At 36.2% G+C, this 24,187-nt stretch overlaps 1 protein-coding gene across 1 annotated transcript in view; it reads left to right on the forward strand.

Annotated features, from left to right (window-relative positions):
• Positions 1–24,187, forward strand: part of FER (FER tyrosine kinase) — a 401,294-nt gene that overhangs the window by 307,533 nt on the left and 69,574 nt on the right. The gene's annotated exons all lie outside the window — the stretch shown is intronic.

The raw sequence follows: 24,187 nt of genomic DNA on the forward strand, positions 1-24,187 counted from the left end.
CAAGTAAGCAAGGATTTAACAGCAGTTAAAACCAAAGTGCACTCTAAAGGTGGGAGAGTGAGCAGGCCCAGAGGTGGCAGCTGCACCAGGGGTCAAGATTGTCTTTGCTTTTTATGTTTGCAAGGGTTAGGGGTCATTGGGTTAGGGGTCATCGCGAGGGTGAGCTCTGACTGGTGTTGCTTCCTATCATTAAGGGCATCGTATGGGTTGGGTTTTACATGGTCCTTATATGAACTGTCATGGAACCATCTCCCTGAAAGGGGAGTGAAGACCACGATGTCATGTATTATCATGAAGCTTTAGGTTACTGTAGGTCAGCAGCCATAGGGAAGAGCACATGCGTTTTCTCCCTGGGGGGTTTTCCAGGCTGTTTGAAACTCGGTTTCTGCCCTTCATAACAGTCAGAAAACTACCCGCTCTGTCCCTGTTCATGTCTAGTTAACTTACTACTCTATCAAATTGATCACTTAATTTTTCCAAAAAATCCTGCTACCTATCTAATTTTATTCTAAAACTAAAATGATGCCTTATGTTTCCAATATGGCTCAACAATCGCATATATTTTAAAACACATGTCAGTAGAGATACTATGTATCTAGAAATTAAGACAAATAAAACTAAGCCACTGTCCTTGTGTTTCTAGAACCATAAATCAACTAACGTTATAATAGATATTTTTAAAGATTTTTTTAAAAAGTATTTGATTTTGGGCAAGAAGTGCATTACCATTAATTTCAACACAAGAAGAAAATGTTTTTTTGTTGAAAGTAACAATGAAGGATTTTCTTCTTCATTTAGAGAAAGTTTATTATTTTGGTTGCTCAGGTGTTAAATATACTTCAGGCATCAAATTCTTGACTGTAGTTACTCATTTTGTCTCAGATTTTTTTCAAGCCATTAAATTCTAATGAATAAACAGTACTGAAACTGCTTAATTAGTTGTCAATTAGTTACCAGTAGAGGTCTTTAATTTCTGGTGCATTGTGGTTGAAGGAACTGTTTTTTTCAATTTCTTGCTACTTGTGTAGTGACTGCTTTTCTTGAAAATGGATGACTTTTTTTTTCACTTTTTATAATTTATTTTTTTAATTTACACCCAAGTTAGTTAGCATGTAGTGCAACAATGATTTTAGGAGTAGATTCCTTAATGCCCCTTACCCGTTTAGCCCATCCCCCTATCCACAACCCCTCCAGCAACCCTCTATTTATTCTTTATATTTAAGAGTCTTATGTTTTGTTCCCCTCCCTGTTTTTATATTATTTTTTGCTTCCCTTCCCTTATGTTCATCTGTTTTGTATCTTAAATTTCTCAGATGAGTGAAGTGATATATTTGTCCTTCCCTGACTAATTTTGCTTAAATAGCATAATAGCATAATACCTTCTAGTTCCATCCACATAGTTGCAAATATACACACCACAAATTCTTTATCCATTCATACATTGCTGGACATTTGGGCTCTTTCCATACTTTGGGTCTTGTAGATAGCGCTGCTGTAAACATTGGGGTGCATGTGCCCCTTCGAAACAGCACACCTGTATCCCTTAGATAGATACCTACTAGTGTAATATCTGGGTTGTAGGGTAGTTCTATTTTTAATTTTTTGAGGAACCTCCAAACTGTTTCCAGAGTGGCTGCACCAGTTTGCATTCCCACCAGCAGTGCAAAAGAGATCCTCTTTCTCCACATCCTTGCCAACATCTGTTGTTGCCTGAGTTGTTAATATTAGCCATTCTGACAGATCTAAAGTGGTATCACATTGTCGTTTTGATTTATATTGTATAGCTGTATTTTTTGTATGTGCTTGTATAGTCAGAATTGAAACCATTCTTTGTTGTAGATGGCAGTTAGTTTTTAAAAATAATCCCACGTAACCAAATCATAATATTAGCTGCTCTAGTGTTATTTTTTCCCTTTTCCTTGTTAAGCATTTTCATGCATTCACAAATTTTTGAACATCAACCTATGCTTGAGCACATATCTTAGAAGGTTGTACCTACTTCTGTACTATTTGCCTGTGGGGAAGGTTCCAGATTGAATATCTTAATATTACTTAGAGCAGGTTTGACAAATAGGTTTCACTGCCTAAATCCAGTGATCAACAGTGGCTTTCTGTGTTGTATTCAGGATTCCAGGGTCAGTCACGTCTCTTAGGGCCCTGAGAAGCATTAACAAACCAGTCCTGAACTTGTCATCTGTGGCATAGAATATTTTCTTTTTGTCCTTAATAAATTCTTTTACTTTATATGATTTCCTTATTAACTATATTATAGCAACATTATAATATTTTTCTACATTCACTTCCATTGATTTCTTCTAAGCTATCTGCTGATTTTCCTTGTTAATCATAATTACTGGATGAATTTTATGATACCTCTGGCCAGTGGTCTTTTGTTACTCTCGAAACTTCTGTAAATGCTCTTTTGGATAAATTCATTTTCTTTTTCTTTTCAATTCAGTACCTCACCAATACATGACACTATGTTGAAAAAATAAAGTATTTATTTGTTTTGAATTTTTTATAGCAGTGAATTATGCTGTTCCTATGTGTCATCCTATAGAACTATTTCTGTGGTAGTAACAGTATTGCAATGGATTTTCGTAAATTTATGTTAAAAGATGCACTGAGGACATGTGTTTTTTTCTCCTAAGAAATATCAAATTAAATATAAATATATATGGCACTCACTAAATTGGGAAATGTTTTTCCTCATTAGAAAAATTTCTAATGAGGTTACTTCAAAATTGATTACTTTTAACATAATTGAGTGTTTCAGTTTTTAGATAGTGAAGAAAGGCACTAAACCCCATTTTTGACCTCCTCAAATTCCACCAGAATATATACATGTCTATGACTTGTGAAGTTTATGTCCCACAAATCAAAGCAAAAATATTTAATGTGCTTTAAATTTTATGTGAACTTGTAAGTCTTATTCTGTTCAATGATTAGAAGTCACTGAAATTTAGGACTTGAAACTATTTTTAATTATCTCTCCTCAAAATAGCATCTTAAGTTTGAGGATGAGGGGGACACAGTTTCTTCGTTTAGCTTTGTTGAGCTGTTTTGATTACCAGTGAGAAAAGCAGAGCAATGTTTCATTATAGATAAACAAGTATGACACCTGTAAAATGGAAACAAGTAATTGCATAATGAAATTGGCCTGCTTCTGAAAAATGTTCTTGTAATTTCCATTTAACTTTTAGAAGGATTCTCTGGATACTCTTAAGTTTCTAATTGAAGCTATTTCTGTTTAGAGCTACTGAATTACTGGATTATTTTGTTTGAGTTTAGTTATAAATCAACTAAATTTTCTTTATAATTATTTTATAGACCAACATGAAATTTTCTTTCCTACTTTTACTTTATATGACTCTTTGAAGAATACTGATAAACTTTGGGGTATCCATGCATTTACTTAAAATGGTATGTAACTAGATTGTTAGATATCACTCTAAAAAAAAGTATTAAGCCTGACTAATTTTGATAAATGGATTGAAGTTTGACATTATACTAGATATAAATGGTAATGGTATTTATGGCTTTATTGCTGATGAATCTTACTGCAGTATTTATTTTTATTTGAGTTTGTTTATAAAAGTTGGTTTTCTGCCATGTTCTTTGTTTGATATCCATGGAAAGCAAAGAAAGAATAAATTTTTTTTAATTTATTTGAAAGTGAGAATTCGAGCTTGAGCCAAGGTGGGGATTGGGGGGGGCAGTAAAGAGACAGGGAGAGAAAGAATCCCAAGCAGGCTCCAGGTTGTCAGCATGGAGCCCAGTATGGGGCTTGGACTCACTAACTGTCAAATCATGATCTGAGCTGAAGTTGAACGCTTAAGCGACTGAGCTACCCAGGCGCCTCAGTATACTTTTTAAGATAAATGTAAGATGCTGCTTCCGTTTCATTATGTTTTTTTGTGATTTCATATTTTATGAAGCTAAAGATTTGGGTATGGTATTGATCATTTACATTTTTTCAGTGATTTTTAAAAAATTTTTTAATGTTTTTTATTTATTTTTGAGAGACAGAGACAGCGCGAGCAGGGGAGGGTCAGAGGGAGAGGGAGATATAGAATCCAAAGCAGGCTCCAGGCTCTGAGCTAGCTGTCAGCACAGAGCCCAACACGGGGCTCGAACCTACAATCATGAGATCATGACCTGAGCCGAAGCCAGACGCTTAACTGACTGAGCCACCCAGGCGCCCCTTTCCATTGATTCTTGAATGTTTTTCTTTATTAAAAAAAAATAATAACTACAGCTGATTACCTAGCATTTGAGCTCTACTGAAGCTTTCAGTGTACTGAAAATGTATTCTTGTGCTTAATGCAGCTTCATATCATTTAAATGCAAAATGAAATATTTCCTTTAATGTTTTTTAAAACCTCACCTTTTATGTGTCTCATGAATTGCCATATTTTCAGTAAATGGAACCTTACAATCAATTTATAGATTAAATAATTGAGGCTCAAGATTGAGTGAAGGTTATCTAAACAGTTAATGGCAGGGCCACTGCTAGATCTTAGATGTGCTGACTTCTTTCTGACACATTCCCATCATTTGAATGACAGTGTTTTATTCTGTCTCATTTAAGCATTAGTAATCCTAACAGCTGACTTTTAATGATAACTTACTGAGTACCAGGCACTCTGCTAATTAAATGCTTTAGATGTAATATCTGATCATGTAAGCTTCATGAGGGCAATGATTTGTACCTATAGTGTTCACTGTTCCAAAAGCCTGGAACAGTGCCCAACACTTACTGGTGAATGAATAAATCCTCAAAACAACAGTAGGTATTATTGCTAGGCCCATTTTACACATGAGGAAACATATGGCTGGAGAGGTTGATTATCTTGCCCAATATCATATTAAAACAAAGTGGCAGATCCCAGATATGGATCCTGGCACTCTGGTTGTAGACCCCACACTCTAAATCACTGCACTGAACTGCCTTCCGTAAGAAATGGATCTTCTGACCAACTGGGAGATTCGGGGAAGAAGGCCAGATGGTGTTTACTGTGATTTCTCTGCTCATATTTAACATCTGGACTCTTTATAAACAGAAGAGGTTGCTGAAGCCTGTGAAATGTAATTTTAGGAAGATATACCAAGGTGTTTTTTTGTTGTCTTTGATAAAGAGTTGCTGAAATGCAGCAGTATTTTGTTATTGCCTCTCCATTTAATTAGAGCTTGAAAATTTATTTTTTCATTTTTTATACACTATTGTTTAGATACTCCTTCTGCTTGATCTGCTAATTAAAAACATAGGATTAGCATAGAAATGTAATAATCTCAGTTAGTTGACTAAGCATTTATGACTGATTTTCTTGTTCCAACATTTGATTACAATTTTGAATATATTAAGCTGTACTTTTATTTTTAGCTTCTAAACCAATTTTGCTACAGCACAGAAAGGACTGCTCAATAATTTCAAATATGTCAAAAATATGCAATCCCTCTCTAACCTTTTTGTTTTTTCTAGTGCAGTTTGGTATTTGCATATGCAATATGATTATCATACAAAAGATATCACAAAAGCACCTTTCTAAAAATTATCGTACTACTTTATTCAATGTCAGAATTTCCCATCACTAATTTCATTCATATTAATTAAAGGATTTTTCTCTAAAGTCACATGTATGTTTCCAGGAATGAAAAAGGAAGGCTTCTCTGATATTAGAATCAATTAACATGTTGGCTTGAGTTAATGTACGAGAATATCTAGCTGCCTTCTTAGAAAACAAAAATGAGGGATTTGCGAGAAAGCGTCAAAGGCCAGATAAGTTTTGATGTATGGTTACTGGTAGGAAAGACACAGCATATATAAGACACTGTTCAGGAATTCAGGGCCATCCAGTAAACAGTCCTTGAGAATGAGAAGGGAGGGAAACGAGGGGATAGCAGCACATCAAAGCTATTTCATAGTTTGGCTAGGGCCAGCTTTCTTCTCTGTTACAGAGAAAATGATGGGGGGAAGTTGGCCTATACGTCTTCTCTATTATTTCTGACTTTTATTCAGTTAATTACAGAATGTCAAAAGTGAACTTTTGTATTAAACTAATACAAATGTGTAGGTAACCATTCTTTTGTAAGGAACTCTGATTATAAAGACAGGAACAGTTTAAGCTAATTTAAGCAATAGGAGATTTATTATAAGAAAGTTATCTCATGGAACTCAGGACACAGAAGTTCAGCAGGCTTGGGAGCCATTGGAATTAGGAACTTGGAAGCGTTCAGGGACCAAGACAGCATCTCTTTCAGTCTTTTCCTCCGTGTTCACATGTTCTCTCATTGTTTCCTCTTTTTATTTTGCTGCTTCATTTCCTTCTTCATCTGAAGACTGTATTCCTCTGCCCCATTTGCAAAGGGTCCTCCAATGACATTTGAATCAATATGACTTTCCAGACCTAGCATCTGCAGAAACTAATTAGTCTTTGAGGTCTAACTTCAAATTTTTGACAGAAAGAATTGATTAGGCCAGCTTATATTAGGGGTCTACCCCTGTTTTAATCAATAAGGTTGCTAAACAGGGAAGAGTCATTGTTACATAGACTTACAGGCGCCAGTCTCAGAGTGTGAGGGGATGATTCTCAGAGGAGGGGAAATACATGACGTGGGCTCCCCAAAAGATGGCTGTCATGCATTCATCAAGTGCTTACCATTTGGCATGTACATTCACTATCTTTTGTAGTCCTCATATTTTGATGAGAATGGTACCACTTATTTCCACTTCATAGTAGGAGAAATTGAGCCACAAAAAAGTAAGTAATTTGTCCAGTGTCATACAGCTGGTAAGAGAAGATTCGAGTCTAGATTGAGCTAATAATAAAAAAGCCTGGGAATCTAAGCAAAACATTTAAACTATGTGTTGGTATGTTTCCAGTTTCTTCCTATTTGTGAGGATGATCAATCATAGAAATTTCTCTTATGAAGCAAAACTTAAAGCCATTTACTAAATACTGATCTAGAAAAAGCCTTATCCATCCCATATTTCCTGGGATGATTCATTTCCCCACAGTACCATGGTGTAGGGCTGGCAGCTTGACTCTGTTCTGCAGTGGTCTGTGTGGTCTTCTTAAATCCTGGCTCATACTGTGTCTATACAATAGGCAGGAGATCACGCTCAGACCTGTGGAATTGGGTTCATGGTTACCCCAGAGATTTAGGTGACTGTTGGTTGTGTTCAAGTTCTCCAGTGAAGCCTGATTTATGCTAGAGTAGCTAGGTTTTTCTCATTAATCTTGATCAAATGGAAATTCTAGGCTTTAAGAAATCTGTTAGAACATGGATGACACAGAAACAAGCCTAAACTTCTCACTTACAAATTGCTTCCTACTGTCTGGCCTCTAAGGCAGAAGCAGAGCAATCAGCATATGGCACTAGGGCACCCAAGCCTATTTACTAGGCATTGACTTGCCATACTAATTATGAGAACTGCTGGGGGGAGGGAGTTAGCCCAATTTTTGTTTTTAAATATTTTTCTTTCTTTATAAGGTACAGAGCACTATGAGAAGCCTTTTTCATTGTCAGGTTTCCCTTTCAAAGTGTCTCTGTCCTGATTAGACCGTCACCCTCTGCATTGCCAACTCTAATAGGCTAGAAGCTTAGCCTTTGCATAGCCACTTAACTTTAGCATAGTCATTAGGACCACAGATTTAGCATTGGAATGCTCCGTGTTTGAATCCTGGCTCTACAAAATGTTGGTCATGTAACTTTGGACTCTTCCTCAACCCCCATCATGGCATTCCCTATAAGTTTTACCCTGCTTAATATTTCATCACTCCTTATCATGACCTGACATTTATTTTATTTATATCTACCTTGGCATATATGTGCATGTTTAAATATCTGTATATGTATAAGAGTGGTGTATATATACATACACACACAATACTGGCTTGCTTTTTGTCTATCTCTGCCCATTAGAATGTAAGTTCCATGAGGATATTGACTTTATTATGTTCATTCCTCAAATGGGAATGGATCCTATGAGATCCTTGATCTTATAGTTCATGGGACCAAGCCATGCATTGGGCTCTGTGTCGACACCATGGAGCCTGCTTGGGATTCTCTCTGCCCCTCTCTCTCTTCCCTTACCCTGCTCATTCTCTCATCCTCAAAATATATAAATAAATTTAAAAAAAGAAGTATGTCAAGGTTCTCCACAATGGCACATCCCCACCACATTTCAAGAGGACTACAACATCACTAGAAGAGACCACACATGTTCACACTATTGTAAAATTATATTCAGTTGTCTCATTGCCAAGAATATACAAACTTTTCAGGAAAAGATGACCATATAAAGGAAGAGTAAATGCAGGATACCTCCATTCATTTTACCATGGTTCCTAGACTTTCTAACAAAGTTTAATCAGGCTAGGGCTTTGTTGAATTTGAGTTTGTTTTCTTGCTAACATGGACCATATAATATATTAGGGGAGTATCTATACATCTGTGTGATTTTGTTTAATGTTTTAAACATTGGGCTAAACATTTCTTATACCAAACTCGGTGTCAACAAGGCCACTGTCTCACCCTAAGGAAAAAGCCACATTACAGCTTAGAAATCTCTGAGCAGCTGGTCTCTATCTCTAGTCCATATCTCCATAGTTTGTCACCTTACTCTCATGAATCTTCCAGCTCTGTGTTCCCACTGCTGGTTATATTTGGGCCAAGGACTCCTCTAGATACTGTGGCTACAGTGGTGGAGGATAAATTAATGTCCCGCTAATATTCTAGGTTTTTGGCTGAGATCCCTCTGTAATAAAGGGTCAATAGGAGAAGAACAGAAGTTAAATAACATGTATGTCTCCTATATAAATGGAGGAGATGCAGGAAAACTGAGTAACTTCCCAGAATGTTCCAAGCCGCTTCCTTAAATACCAGCTCCAGCTAAGAGAGGCCAGTTGTGGGAAGTTACCAGGCAAAGCTGTAAACAAGGATAAGCTTGTTACACAGATTTAAGTTAGTGTCTTCTCTCTTAATAAGAGTTTCTAGAGATTTAGAGTCAACCTTCTCTTCCTGACACAACGAGGGAGACAATATTATAAATGCAGAGCTCCCTTATAAATGTTTCTAACAAAACAGTAACTTCTACTCAGTTGTAAAACTTACCCCATGTTTGATGCTTCTTAAAAATAAACAGCTCAGTGATGTGCCTGGGTGGCTTAGTCAGTTGAGCGTTCAACTCTTGATTTTGGCTCAGGTTATGATCCGAGAGTCATGGGAGTGAGTCTTGCCTGGGGCTCTGCACAGAGTGTGAAACTCAGTTAAGATTCTCTCTCTCTCCCTCTTCACCTCTCCTCCATTCACATTCTCTCTATATATAAAATAATAAAATAAAATAATAAAATACAGCTCACAATATAATCCTAATGCCAAAGAAGCATATTTTGGGGTAGCAAATTATCTCTCTCCTTTCACCAGTGAAAGCCCTGCCCCTGTGGGGCTTACAAAACTGAGGGAAAGAGATAATTCATTTAAAAGTAATAAGCAGGGGTGCCAAGGTGACTGAGTCAGTTAAGCATCCAACTTCGGCTCAGTTCATGATCTCTCAGTTCATGAATTTGAGCCTGTGTCGGGTTCTGTGCTGACAGCTCAGAGCCTGGAGCCTGCTATGTCTCCCTCTCTGCCCCTCCCTGGCTGTCTCTCAAAAATAAACAAACATTTAAAAAGTAATAAGCAAGTAAACATAAAATATCCCATGTGGTAATATTTGATACACAAAGTAACAGAATAGGACAAAAGTGAATGGAAGGCCGGGGTGGGCACTACTGTATATGGAGCGCTAAGAGAAGACCCTGAAGAGGTAAGAGGAGTGGACCATGTGACTGTCAGTGAGAATAACTTTACTAGCCATGGGTGTAGCAAGGACGAAAAGGCCCTCATACGGGAGCATGGTAGGTGTGTCTAAAGAAGACCAACAAGGGAGACAGAAAATGAGGTTAGATAGTTATTAGGTGGCCAGATCATGAAGACCTTGTAAGTCATTGAAAGGGCTTCTTTTTATTCTGCATGACATGGGGGCTATTGAGACCTGACTTGGTCTGCCCCAGGATTTTCAGGGATCAGTTGGATTTTTTTAAACAAACTGTAAGACGGCAAGTACAGAAGCAAGGCCAGTTAGGGAGCTATTGAAATAATCTAAATGAGAAACAGTGGGAGTTGGACCAGGATGGTAGGGGTGAAGATCATGGGAAGTGGTCAGATTCTGGGTGTATGTTGAAGGTAAAGCCATCTGGGTTTGCTAATATATGAGATACAGTATATAAGAAAAAGAGAGAGTGAAAGAAGACTTTATATTCTCACACAGACTTCAAAAAAGTCTTTCTGTATTTTCCTCATAAACTCATGCCATGTAATTGTCATCCTACTGGGAGCCTGCTTTATGCAGAGAGATTTGCTAGAGCAAGTGGTGGAGGCAGGGTTGGGCAGAGGACCACAACATCTGACATTTTCACTGTACCACAGTCTTGTGTTACAGTTCTTATAATGGAATAAAATAATAGAAAGTGACCTTGAAATGAATGGCACTCAAAATCTCAGCTGCTATTTTTTTGCATTTACATTGAATGTTTTCTAAGTTATATATCTTTAAGAAGTGTACCTTGCAAATAGTATCTTAGTTTACAGACCCATTGATTTAAGTAGATAAGTAAAATTAAATCTATGCGTAATTTATAGTGGGTCATATTTTCCCCCAGGGGTCTCTGGGCTTTCGACTTGTCAATAAAAATATTTATTATTTACTGAACTGAATAGCTTGGTAGTGTTGCTAGCTAATAATGCCAGTGGATAGTGCCTGGTTCTTGGAGAAATAATGCCATGCATGGAACTAAAGTGACATGAAGGAGAAGATACCATTCAATTGCTATTTTATTTAGTATACAAAAGGTCATTTCCTTCTAATGTAAGGTTATGTATTGTAAAATAAAATGACCTCTATTATACTAAGTATTAAATTTTTATAAAGTGGCTTGGAGAGAATAGGTACTTACTTGTGCTTCTTGTACATAGACATTTTTGTTATGGAAAAGAAACACTTGCCTATTTCATGTCCTTCAATCAACCCTTTAGGGCTGAACTTTTTTTTTTCATTGCACAGTCTGATCTGGTTTTTTGTGGGAAGGAAATAGTGCAAATTTTCTGGGAACATTTTTTATTGGGTAACTTTAAATACACTAAAAGTTTAATAAACATCTTGTGAATGAATGAATACATGGATAAATTAATGAAAAATGAAATTGGCCTTTTATCTGCTGTTCAAAGTGCTAATTGAATGTCATTATATGATTAAGGACTTTGTAGAAAAATAATCATAAGTTGTTTCACCCTGATGTTCATTTTACATTTTTATTTTTCACTGATTCACTTCTTTATAGTGCATAAATGAAGAAAGAACTGTATCTTATGCAAACCTGTATGCATTATAAAAACAGACCAAAATTCTTTGCCTGCTGTGCATCAGTATTAAACTTTTAGTATACTTCGTAGATTTTTTTTTGGAATTGTTTGAATGTGATTATTTTAGAGTTTTAGTGACACAATATCACTGCTCTTCGCAGACGACTGTCTTCCTCCAAAAGTCGCAGAAGATCAGTCCTCTCTTTGCTCAATCTGTTTTTCATCTAACAGGAGTTATTTGTTATATTGACCCTGTCCTCTCTGAGACAATAACCAGGGCTTAAGCAAGCAGTCGTTTATAACATGCCAGCGAGGGTTAATTTTTAACATACACTTTGAAGTATTTAGCAGCAAACAACAGATGTGTTATTATATTATGTATTAGAGTGGTCAGTAGGCACACATTTCCTTTAGTCCCTTTCTCCCTTCCCTGCCCCCTGTCCACTCGCTATGTAAATAATGTGAGAATGTAAATGTTAAAGCTAGGCCAGTGCCAAGGTACTTCGCTCCTTACCTTTTAAGATCAAGAGTTTGTGAGAAGGAACTTTAATTCTCAGGGGGTACTATTTCTCCCTTCATTCTTAAAATTCCCACTATATCTCTTCAAAATTAGCCTTCTATTTACTTACATAAATAAATGAAGATATCAAATTACAATAACTAAAACTGCTTTTTGAGATTTTTTAAAACCCAAAGCAGGACATAACCATATGGCATGATACACAAATAATCTATAAACTTCTTTATAACCAAATGAAAACATAATTGGTATATAATTTTAAATTTATCCTTTTTTTTATCACACCATACCATGTTATTCATTCTTAAGTCTTATTTTTTCCCTAATATACCTCATGTGGAGGAAAGAAAATGGTAATTTTTGTGTGAAATATAGCCTTTACGACCTATCCTGTTAGAAACAGCTTATTGGAGTTACTGTATTTTTGCTTTTATGGTATCATGTAAACTTGCCTGGTGACATTTCTCATTTTATTCATAATTTCTAAAGCTTCTCTATATACCACAGATTAAGTCAGTAAGAATAGAATTTCCAAAGGCCTTTCATCATAGGGAGAAAAAAAACAGCACACAGCAGTCAAAGTTGTAAGAGCCACCCAACAAATATTGTGGCATTTACTGAACTTCTTTTACGTGATCAGCTATTTTCAAAATAAGCTTAATTCCCAAGGAATTTCCTAACTGATGTTTTACCACATTTAGCAGAACTCAAAAAGATTTTTTTTTCCCTTTCTTAAAGAATGCTTTATCTACTTTGTAAGCATCTGGGTGTTGTAAAGCAGTCACATGGCTAGTGTTCCATAATGTTCAACTGAAGTCATTAAATATTTATTTAAGCACTTTCTATATGTCAAGCACCTGGTTGGTGTTTGGATAAAGTGCTGAGCAAAGCAGATGGGTGTCTTTGTCCTCATGGAGCTTAAAGTCTAATGAAGGAGACCTATGTCAGCAGATAATTATTTCAGAAAATAAGCAAAAAGAGATGACCCCATCATAAGGCCATGGAAGGCATCTCTGAAAAAGTGATATTTGGACTGAAAGTTAAGAAGGAACTAAGAGAAGGGTGCCTGAGTGGCATCCAGCCTCAATTCAGGTCATGATCTCCTGGTTCACAAGCTTGAGACCCACGTCCGGCTCTTTGCTGACAGCTCAGAGCCTGGAGCTTGCTTTGGATTCTCTCTTGCTCTCTCGCTCGCTCGCTCTCTTTCTCTCTGCCTCTCCCCCACTCCTTTCTATCTCACTCTCTCTGCCTCTCTCTCAAAAATAAATAAAACATTAAAAAAAAAAAAAGGTTAACTAAGAGAGGCTGCCTGGGTGTCTCAGTTGATTAAGTGTCTGACTTCAGCTCAGGTCATGATCTCACAGTTAGTGAGTTCAAGCCCCACATCGGGCTCAGAGCCTAATCTGTGCCTCCCTCTCTCTCTTTCTGCCCCTCCCCTGCTTGTGTTCTTTCTCAAAAATAAATAAATAAGCATTAAAAACTTTAAAAAGAAGTAACTAAGAAAAGGTAGAAAAGAGAAGAAACAATCAACTGGGAGTAAGAACAACCTTTCAAAGCAACAAAAGGCAATCGAAGTATGGCTGAGTGAAATGCTGACTTAGATTTTGGCTAGAGAGGTAGCAGGGATCAGACCCAAGGAAGGCAGGCCAGGTCCAGGAGGTTGGTCTTCCCCCTTGGAGCAGTAGGAAGCCACTAAAGGGTTTTGAGTAGGAATGGTCGGATTTCTGTTTCATGCAGATGTTTCTTTAGAAAAAAACACTACAACATTGAAAACGCTTCCCTGGATGTGTGTATACCTGTTAGTTTTTTTTTTTTTTTTCTTGATGAGAAGGGAAAGGAATTAGCTTTTTCTCCATCATCTTTATGAAAGCTCTGTTTTAGAGCTGAATTGAAACCATTTCATGAAACATTTGAATATTTCTTTAAAAGGAATGACTCCACAGAAGGACCACGGTGGTTTTTTGGCAGTGCACATTCACATGTCCTGTTTGTGGGGATTCCGTTGTCCCTGCCCTGCTGAGAAGACTGGACGGCCAGTCTCGTCTGACGTATCATACAGACTGGCTCTTGTTGGTAGCAGGAAATCTTTCATGTTGTCTTGGATATCCATGCTCATTTTTTCATCTGTCTTTCCTGACCCGTCTGCCTGTTCATCTTACCCAATGCAAGAAAGCATTACATTGGTCATCTAGAACCCTCTAGATGTTGAGAAGAGCTGGGAATAGACACACCCATCCCTGCTGAATCTAAAACCAACCTGGTGATGCCAGAATTCAGTACCCATCTTTCACAATCATTCAGCTAACTGCTGCAGTGATTCACAGGGCAGGGCTTGTTAATATCATTGCTGGAATGAAAAGTAGTTCCCTCCTGCCCGATCTCAAGCTGCCCTAAGATCTTCTGCATATGTATCTATGACTTGAACATATCAGTGGTCCTCTATTGAGCAGGACGAAAGGATACAGAGAAAGTGTAAATTATATATATAATTTTCTTATTTCCTTTAACAGTAAGAATTAAAGGAAACAAGATATTTCAGGAACCTTTTTACATTACATGATGAAAAGTTCTTGGAAACGCTGTTTGTTGAGGGCCATCTCTTTTCACCTGTTCGGACAACAGAAATTTACTTAAATTTTTCATCTGAAACTTCTCTTTGAGTTACTTAGTTCTGAACTTGTTTAACTGCCATTGCTTTGTATGTACATACATGCACAGCAAAAGCTAGGAACCTCTTGAGGGGTGAAACCATACTTTATTCATGGTAAGGCCGTATTTCTACTGCCTAGCACAGTGACTGGCATTTAATACAACTGAGGAACTCATGCATCAAAGAATGAAATGTATATTTATTGAAGAATCTTAATTTTTTTACATCACAAGGTATATCTGACCTTTATAAATACTTGTTCTTTGATAATTATATTTGGTAGGAAAAAGCAAATTTCCCTAATTGTTTCCCAGAGATAATGTACTCAAAATGTTACCTAGTGTTAAATTATTTAATATGCTAGAGAAACATCATGGAAAACAGGTAACAAATGAAATAAGACACCAAAGAGAAAAAATATGAGTCAGAGGCCTACGAATGGCTTTTCTAAGATAGTATTACTCTTAGGCTATATTTCTAGTGCATGTGGTAATGATGGTTGGGACTGAAGGACATTCTTAGAAATGATATTCTGTTGTTCACGCATACAGCGTGCCATTTATAGGCAGTGATGCGTGTTCATTTCCCCACCTACTGCATTAATGTCCTCACTTGAAGATATAAAGACTCATGATTGATTCTTTAAGTCATGTCTTTTGTAACTTACCATGAATGTAAATGGTGAGCACGGCGTACCCAGAACTAAATTTAATATCACTAATTGATTTCTTTTAAGGTTACTAATAGGTATCATTTAGTTGTCATTCATCACTTCTGAATTGTGCAACACTACAAATGCCTGAGTAGACAGAAGTAAACTTGATTAAGGTGATACTCTGTAAATGGCACTATTTTCCTAATTTTCCATATCCTAATGTGAAGACCTCATTGCAATAAAGATATCTATAATAATGGGTGCAAGGTTTCAATTTGGAACGGTTAAGGATAATAAAAGGCAAAAAAGGATGATCCTTGTTTTAGAACTTTTTCTTTAGAGCTAGGTCTTAAATATTTGAGGCTCTCCTGATTACATGGTGTGCATCACAGCTACTTACCTCTGCCATGGTAGCACAGAAGCATCTCTAGAAAATACATAAAGAAAAGAGTGTGACTATGTTCCAATAACATGTTATTTGCAAAACCAGGCAGCAGACCAGATTTGGCCTGGAGGCCATGTTTTACTGACCCATGCTCGAGAATAACTCAAGAAAATTAAAAGAAAGTGACAACTCTCTTCTTAGCCTTTCTAATCTGATTTTCCTGTGAGACCATACTCAAATCTTACTCCTCACCAACAGTCCCTCCCTCTCTGTATCCATTACCGATTCTCTGTCTTCCAAAATGAACGTCTTGTTTATTCATCTACATTGTTAGCTGTTGATTTTCTTTCTTTCCCTCCATCTTTCTCTTTCCCTCCTTGCCATCCTTCCTCCTTCTTACTAAATGAGCCCATAGATATTTGTTCCCAATAATGACGATCGTAATGACTATCTTAACTATCCTTATAGGAGATATTATGAAAATAATTATTTTAATTGCTCAGGCCCTGGCAAAGTAGCCATTAAATGCTTGTTATTGATAATGAAGATCTTAAATTTTTTCCCTAATAGTTTTTGTTTTTGTTTTGCTTTTTCATATTGAACACATGAGATCAGGGAGATCAGTTGGGCAAAATTTTCCACAGGCCCAAACTATAGGAGAGAAAGAAAAGAGATGTAAAATTAAAGAATATTTAGTAGCTAGAATTCACATTGATTTATTGATAAGAGTCATTTATCTCAGAGCCTAATTGAATGTTTTCCAAATAATACTACCATCCATATTAACCAGCCTGCGTAGTGGTAAACACAAAGAGATTACATGGGCATAGCACATAAGTGGCCTATTTACAAGTTATCTCTACATTTAGTTTTGTGAGATTCATCTATAATAATAGTTGCTCCTTCTTAAGGTTTTCAACCTAAAGTTATAAAAACAGTCCAAATTATCTTTAGACATCTCTGTAAGCAAGCTTATGTTAATACTTCATCAGATAGATTTTGTGGGGTCTGATTTGCCAGGAAAGACTCTGTTCTTTTGGAAGAGTTAGAATTTTCAGCTTCCAATGACTTTTTGTGATTGGTGATATTTTTATTCCTACTTTGTTAGTTAGATGCTTTTTCCTTATAATTCAAAATTATGAAAATACACCTTAAACAGACTGCTTTAAATTCCTTCTGTTTCTGCCTACTTCTCTTCCTTCCTTTCGCAAGCCATGTTGATCTACTCTGTTGAAGACATACTCTGTTCTGATAGAGAATTCTTAAATGAATACAAAACTCCCATCCAAGGTGTTTTTCATATAAATGAACATTTAAGACATAAACATGCAATGAAAATATAACCTGGAAAATGTTGAACTATTAAAGAAGTTATAAGTAGTTTAAATTGGGGAAATATTTACTTCATCAGGTCAGATGAGTATGCCAGAGAACAGGACCCTGTCTCAGTTACAGTGTGTGTTCCCTTGGCTACCTCTAAGGGTACTCGTTTCCTGAAGAGGTCGCCACACATCCAGAAATGCTTTTAACCTACACTAGAGAGATGAGGACCTGTGAAATGTGATTGTTGCCAGTTTCCCTAACTGGTAGATGTTGACAAACAATACAATACTGTTGATTCTAAATGTCAGTTATAATGGAATTATGTTAGCAATAGCCTTAATAAAAGCTCTGACTGCTCCTGTTGCTTCATAGATTTTCTTTTTGCCCTTTTTAAGGAGAATGCTCTACTACGTCATCAAAAGCAAAATAACAGTGTCAATGGATTGCTTTATTTCTGTTTGCCAATATAATTTGACAATGTATTCAGCAAAATGTTAGGAAATGAATCACTCTTCCAGTTCTAAAGCATACCTGATGAACTAAACCAAATCTGCATTGTTATTTGTTTAAAATGCTGCTATTCTGTTTTATTTTGAGAAACAAATGGATATTTACATTCTGCTTGTGCTGATGTCCTTGATTGTAAACTGCCACCATATTTCAAGATAATTGTTACGGATGCCGCCTGTCTTCATGCACATAAAACATTTGCATTGCATTTTGCCATTTGAGATGTCACTCTTCGTAAGTAAAGACAAACACATAGTTTGAGTGAAGACAAATGGCATTTTAAGCATATTATTTTCTACTTCTTCATGTATGAATTAAAATTACTCAGCTGTTCAGAGTAAGGTTTAAAGCAAACTTAACAGTTAAAAAGTACATCTCTATATGATCATGCTTTTAAAAAATGTCAGAGAACTGAAAAGTAAACCTAGAAGTTCTTTTACAATATAAGAATTAGCTCTATGTATATTTAGCTACATGTATATCCTGTCAATATACATGTTGGCCCTTTTGGACAGGAAGCTATTGTGGACAATTTGTCCCAATTTTCTGGTTTCCTTGTCATATACTGCATGGGGTCCTACCTTTATTTTAAGGTATTTTGTTGACAATACTGCTTCTTTCTTAGTTGTGGTGTTTATGCTCATAATGCTCCATTATGTTTATAAGGTTACAAATCCAGACAGGTTCTCTTTCCTCTGGAATAATGTCCTAGAATCTCATGGGAAATGATGAGCTTATTACTGTATACATTGGATGTGATCATTGTATGAGATCCGTTGGGTCATCAGGGTCATTACAACATAATGATCCATATGTATTTTTAATCTTGTACACCCTATAGTTCCATGGTTTCATACCAAACAAGGAAAAACCAAGCTTTTACAAATCAAAGGGGCGTTGTGATATATATACTGTACGAAGGTGAATGTACTAATGAATGTACATCAGCCATTTTGCGAATTTTAAATACAAATGGTGGTAAGTTTACTTAGGCAAAGAGTAACATTTCAGATGCCTGAATTTTTGTTACAATTAGCTGTATATTTTTCCAACATCTTCCCTCAGTGGTGAAATTTGATAATAGCTCTGCCTCTCAGTCACTTAGCACGGGACTTTGCTAAAGTAGTAATCTACCAAATGTTTATTGACTAAATGATAATGTGATAATGTGAACAAAAATGATTTATAAATGGTGAACTATAACAAATAGGTAATGTTACTATTTTCATTGTGTAGGATCAAATCTAGAAGCCATCTTATTGAAATAAAAATAGAAAATCACAGTATTAAGTATTTCACATAGAGTATATATTTGTTTTCATATACCCAAGAGTACATGACATAGTTCTTAACACCTGTGAAGAACATGGTTTAAATACTTCCTTGTTATTTTCTTAATAGCATTCTATTCACATTTGTTTTTCAGATTAAAAGCTGAGTAATCATTTTGTGGTGTATATCAAAATTAAAATTGAATTTTAAGATCAATAGCTGCTAGACAAAAGAGGGTGGATTTATATTTTCATCACTTTTCCTTTTAGATAAAGAACATTCTAACTTGTTTACCCAATATCTCAGTCAGTATCTGGCTACGCTTGTGGGTTTATGTTAGCATAAAATCTTCAAAGGAACAGACAGCTAGGGGCTTGGTAGTTTCCTTTTCCCTTGTTGTAATAATCAGAAGGCTTTGAGAAACCAAATGTAGTGGGAAGTTATCTGCATATTTTCCCATTCAGTGGCTTATGCAAGACCAGTAGTTCACAAGGAGTATGAACACTGTACGGGTGAAATGGGAGAAATTTTTCTTTAGATTCCTATGTGAATTCCTAAAAATCACTTTTTGGATCCTTTTCCCTTTCTCTATATTTAGAAAGACATCAGTATTTAGAAATCTAATACCTGTGAGCTACAGGATTTTGCTTTGTCCTTTCTTAGAAGAAAGACTTTTGTTAGTGTTTCTCTTTGCTACCTTCCCTGATGGACAGCAGCCTTAAATTGAGATCTCAAAACCGTGACTCTGAGCCAAATACTTAACCTCTTGTGGAGGAAAAGCCTTTAATAGGAAGAAAATATAACATTAGAAATATGAGGTCTCCTTTCAAGACAGAAGCTGACTGCTAATCAGTAGGGAGAGTCTCAAATCAAATAATTTTTTTCACTAAACTTAACTGTTCTCGAGATCCTAACCCCCCAGGAGATAAAGATTTTGAATTAGTGGCTGTACTTTTCTCTTACATACATCAGAACTCTTGACATAATAGAACGGATCCAGGGAATTTGTGAACCATTATGTGGCTAATTATATAACCAAAAGTAATAGTCCCTGTTAAAATTATAATTAAAACATCTTAAAGGTTTATGTAAATTATTTTATGTAAATAAGTTTACTAAATTTTTCTTAGAGGTGCATTATGGTTTTTTTAAACATTTGTTTTATTTATTTTGAGAGCAAGAGAGAGAGCAGGGGAAGGGACAGAGAGAGAGAGGGAGAGAGAAAATCCCAAACAGGCTCTGCACTGTCAACACTGCCGCAAGGCTAAAACTCACAAACCATGAGATCATGATCTGAGCCAAAATCAAGAGTTAGATACTACCCAACAGAGCCACTTAGGTGCCCTGAGAGGTGCATTATATTTAAACACTGTAAAACCATCTGCAGTTAAGTTCAGTATCTCTTCCTATTGCAGGAAGATTTTTTAAATAATGTAACTTGAGTGCATCTCCTCCCCTCTGCCACCCCTTTGTGTCCAAATTTCATATGAAACATAGCCTGTAAAATTAGGATAATGATAGTACCTAATAGAATTTTGGTGAAAGTATTTTTAGCACAATGCCTAGAATTTTTAATTCAGCACACCATAAGTGTGAGCTAGTAGTATTTGTAGTGGCACTGTTTCTGAAATGGTAAAATAACAGAGAAGAATAACTGGATTTTTTATTCATATACTTCTAAAAACTTGATATTCCCTAAGTGTTTTAATTTTTTTTTAACATTCCCTAAGTATTTTACATTATAAATCATGTCATGGAAGACTTTGCTACTTAAGAAGTAGGTGGTTTATGGTAACAGCATCCCCATGTTGGCCTTGGTATCCTTGCTCCTAAATTACAAGTTCTTTTTAGGCACCACCTGACACCCCCAGGACTCCCTGTTCAACTGACTTGTCAGGATGAAGCTGTGAGGGCTGAGACCGCTGCATCCAGGGGTGGCTCGTTCATGTCTTAGGGGTGGAAACCTCATATCTGCAGCTGTTTTTTTCTTTCCTGGTGCAGCTGGTAACTGGCTCAGTTCCAGAAACCATTGCTTTCAGTCTGAGAGACTCCCTGACCTTTATTGGATTCTCCGTTACGTGCTTGGAAATAATTGCACTTGTTACCTTTGAAACATAGAAAAATACCTCTAAATATTCACAGTGTGGACTGAGATAGCTCCTGAAGTCCAAAGGGCACTTCCTTTCCCCCTCCGTTGCACCCTGTCATCTAGTCATGTGACCCCATCTTCTGTGCACAGTGGGGGATAATGACCCTGTGGTTTCCCAGGCCTGCTTTCTCTCCAAGCAGCTTGGCTCCATTCCTCTTGGGAGGCCTGGAGCAACAGGAACCACACTCCCTTGCTTTGCTCGCTACTTATTTACTTTTTCAATTACATTGGGAGTCACCACACAGAAGGTGCTTAGAAAAAAAAGCATTTGAAGTCTTGATGTCAGAGCTGTGCCTATCAAAACCCAAGCGTGGGTACCAGGAAAATGTATAAAGTCAAACTAATTAGGTCTGAAAATTAGCATTTCCAGTAAAGGGATTGATTAATGGATTAGAACTCATTGCCTATAACATCTCTGACAGCCCTGAACCTAGAGTCTACAGAAAAAAACCTCCTCAGACCTAGTTTCTACTTTGTTTCATTCAATCTGCAGCAATTGACCAGATTGTTAACTGTGCCAAGCATTGCACTAGGTGCTAGCTGTATCACTTTGTAATTATGTAGCTTATAATCAGGTGAGGGAGACTGATAAAAAGGTAAAGAAACACATAATGAGGTATTCATTAGTTCTGATAAATGCTATGAAGGAAGTAACAGTATGCAGTGAGGAGTATAAATCATATGCAATATGAGGAGAAATCGACTCACATAGAGAGTCAGGAGAGCCTTGAGAGATGAGAACTGAAGGAGTTAGTGATACGAAGACTGAAGGGGACAGCTTTCCAAGCTCTGTCCGAAAGGTCAAAAGGGGCCCACCAGCCAGCAGAAAACATTGCAGTGTCTGTCTTGCCCTTTCCGGAAACCACATACTTACAACACACAGAAACATGTTAATAACTGCTGCATTGTTACCTTGGGGAAATTTCAAGGTTACTTTTTAAAGTGTTTTACGTATTTATTGGCATATATTTCTATGCCCTTTTGTCTAATCTGGACCACCTTTCAGTATAGCCACCTTAGAGAAATGAGAAGGCTTTGTCACGCATCTGTACTGAATGCCTGTACAAATATCCAAATATAAGTTATTTTAAGATTATCTACCTTTGGGGATTATCTATGCTACTGTTGAATTAGAACACATAATGAAAAGTTGTATATGCATACTTCAAATCTGTTTACATGTTTGTTTTTAAAGATTATTGTTTTAAGAAATATATTCCTAATTAACTACATTAGGAGTTATAAAAAGTGAAGGGTATTATCCTTCATGGTTTTATATTCAAACTTAGTTTTTACATTTATTTCACTAGGGACCCACTACTTGTAAAAGTAGGCCCCTGAAATCAATACATATGTTCTCCAAATAGCTAGTATTATCTTTCCTAATAGTACTGAAATTCTAACTTATGTTGTCACTATTTTTTCCTCCTCTCATCTTCAGAATTTGACTTTTGCATATAGTATACAGAAACTAATAAATGTCATGGTAGAATAACTCATCATTTATTAAATAAATAGTTTCCTGCTATGTACAAGGAACTAGGCTGTATGTCAGAGGTACAGATACTGAAATAATGCATATGTCATACCAATGTATTTTTTCTTAGGTCTACTAAATATATATGAGTATTAGGTGACTGCAATACTAGCAGATTGTTCATCCATTCACTGTTGCTGTAAACTTTTAATCACTGTATAACTCATCTGTCACTGTGTTATGAAGGGTCACGCCAGCAGGTAGAAGTAACAGTGTTAGACAGGCCAGGCATTTTATCCTTTTTCCCCAGCATTGCTTCGTCCATGTTTGGTTTTAACTTTTCCCAGTTTTACTGGAAGTTATAAGTCAGAAATTTTATAAGCCTCTGATTTAGCATTTAAATTGATGTGTGAAATATAAAAGTGACCTAGCCAGCTGCTGGGCAGTGGCATTGAAGGTGAAGTAGATCCTAGCATGGACAAAGAACGTGTATTTCCTCAGCTTCTCCTCCCCCACACCCCCAATTACTCATCACACATATCTTTGTCATACCTCAGTGCGAGACCCAAGTTTTTTCATGAGAGAAATACAGATAACTATTTCTTAATTATGAGGTAGTATTATTTAAGTGCCCAGGTCCTCGAAGCACATTTTGTAGATGTAATCAGAAATTTTGGCATATTATTAATGTCTGTGATCACTTTGAGTTGTCAGTTTTGTGGGCATAAAGTAAGTTCGTCATCTAAATAAGGCATCCACATTAAACATGTTTAATATCAATAATATCAATTTTAGACTATTGTCTTTAGCCTATTAATAATGTGATATTTCTAATTGATATTTGCAAGTTACATAATCAAAATCAAGAAAAATGCGGTTAGGACAGCTTATCCCCATTTGGGATACATACACTTCATTGTGTGTTTAATCCCAAATGCAGCAGTGCAGAGTGGGGATTATAGGTATTATGGTGCCCACACTAGCATTCAGTGGTACCCATAGGTTAATCAAGTGGAAATTTCTAGAGTACTTGGGTGGCAATGTATTTAAAGTAAGAAATTCATATGATATGTAAATAGAGATGAGTCATTTTTATTTTAATATCTGGAATGTGCATTTAATATACTTTATATCAATCCAAGTGTGGTTTTGGTTTGGAAACTTTATAAAATGAATCTAAAGTATATACTACTAATATAGAAAATATACTAATAAAGAAAATATTGTAAAAGAGGGATAAAGAATATTTCTATTTACATGTTAAAACATTGTATAAAGCTATAGTAATTAAAACAGTAATGTGTAGGCCTAGGGATATGCAAAAATATTGGTGAAAATAGAAGATAATGTCAAGAGACAGACTAAAAGGTAGGTAGAAATATAGAATACAATAAAGTGATGCCTTAAATGAGTAGGAATCACTTATATCAATAAATGGTATTGGTACAGTTAGCTGACTATTGGTGGTAGGGCTCAGTGAGGGCAGGGCAATACAACTAGACTCTCAGACCTCATCTTAGGACAGAATAAACTCTAGATGGGGAATCTTCATAAATAGTCTGGTGAGGTTAAATAATAATTATTTGTTTAAAAATAGAATGCCACAAATATGCACCTTAATATTCCCATTAATTCTCCTAAAACCTTCCATATCTCTATACACTTATTTTTACTTCTTCTGTTTAATCCTAAATGTGATGTGATAATGTCCTCTGTTACTAAATAATTATATCAGAACTTTCTTGAATTTCCAAGACTCTTTGACTTCTGCTCCACTACTATATACCTCCACACACCAATCAACCACTCACTGTCAAATTGATGACCTGGAAACCTGGAG

The sequence above is a fragment of the Suricata suricatta genome, chromosome 6 (genome assembly GCF_006229205.1).
Source record: "Suricata suricatta isolate VVHF042 chromosome 6, meerkat_22Aug2017_6uvM2_HiC, whole genome shotgun sequence".
Classification (NCBI taxonomy): domain Eukaryota; kingdom Metazoa; phylum Chordata; class Mammalia; order Carnivora; family Herpestidae; genus Suricata; species Suricata suricatta.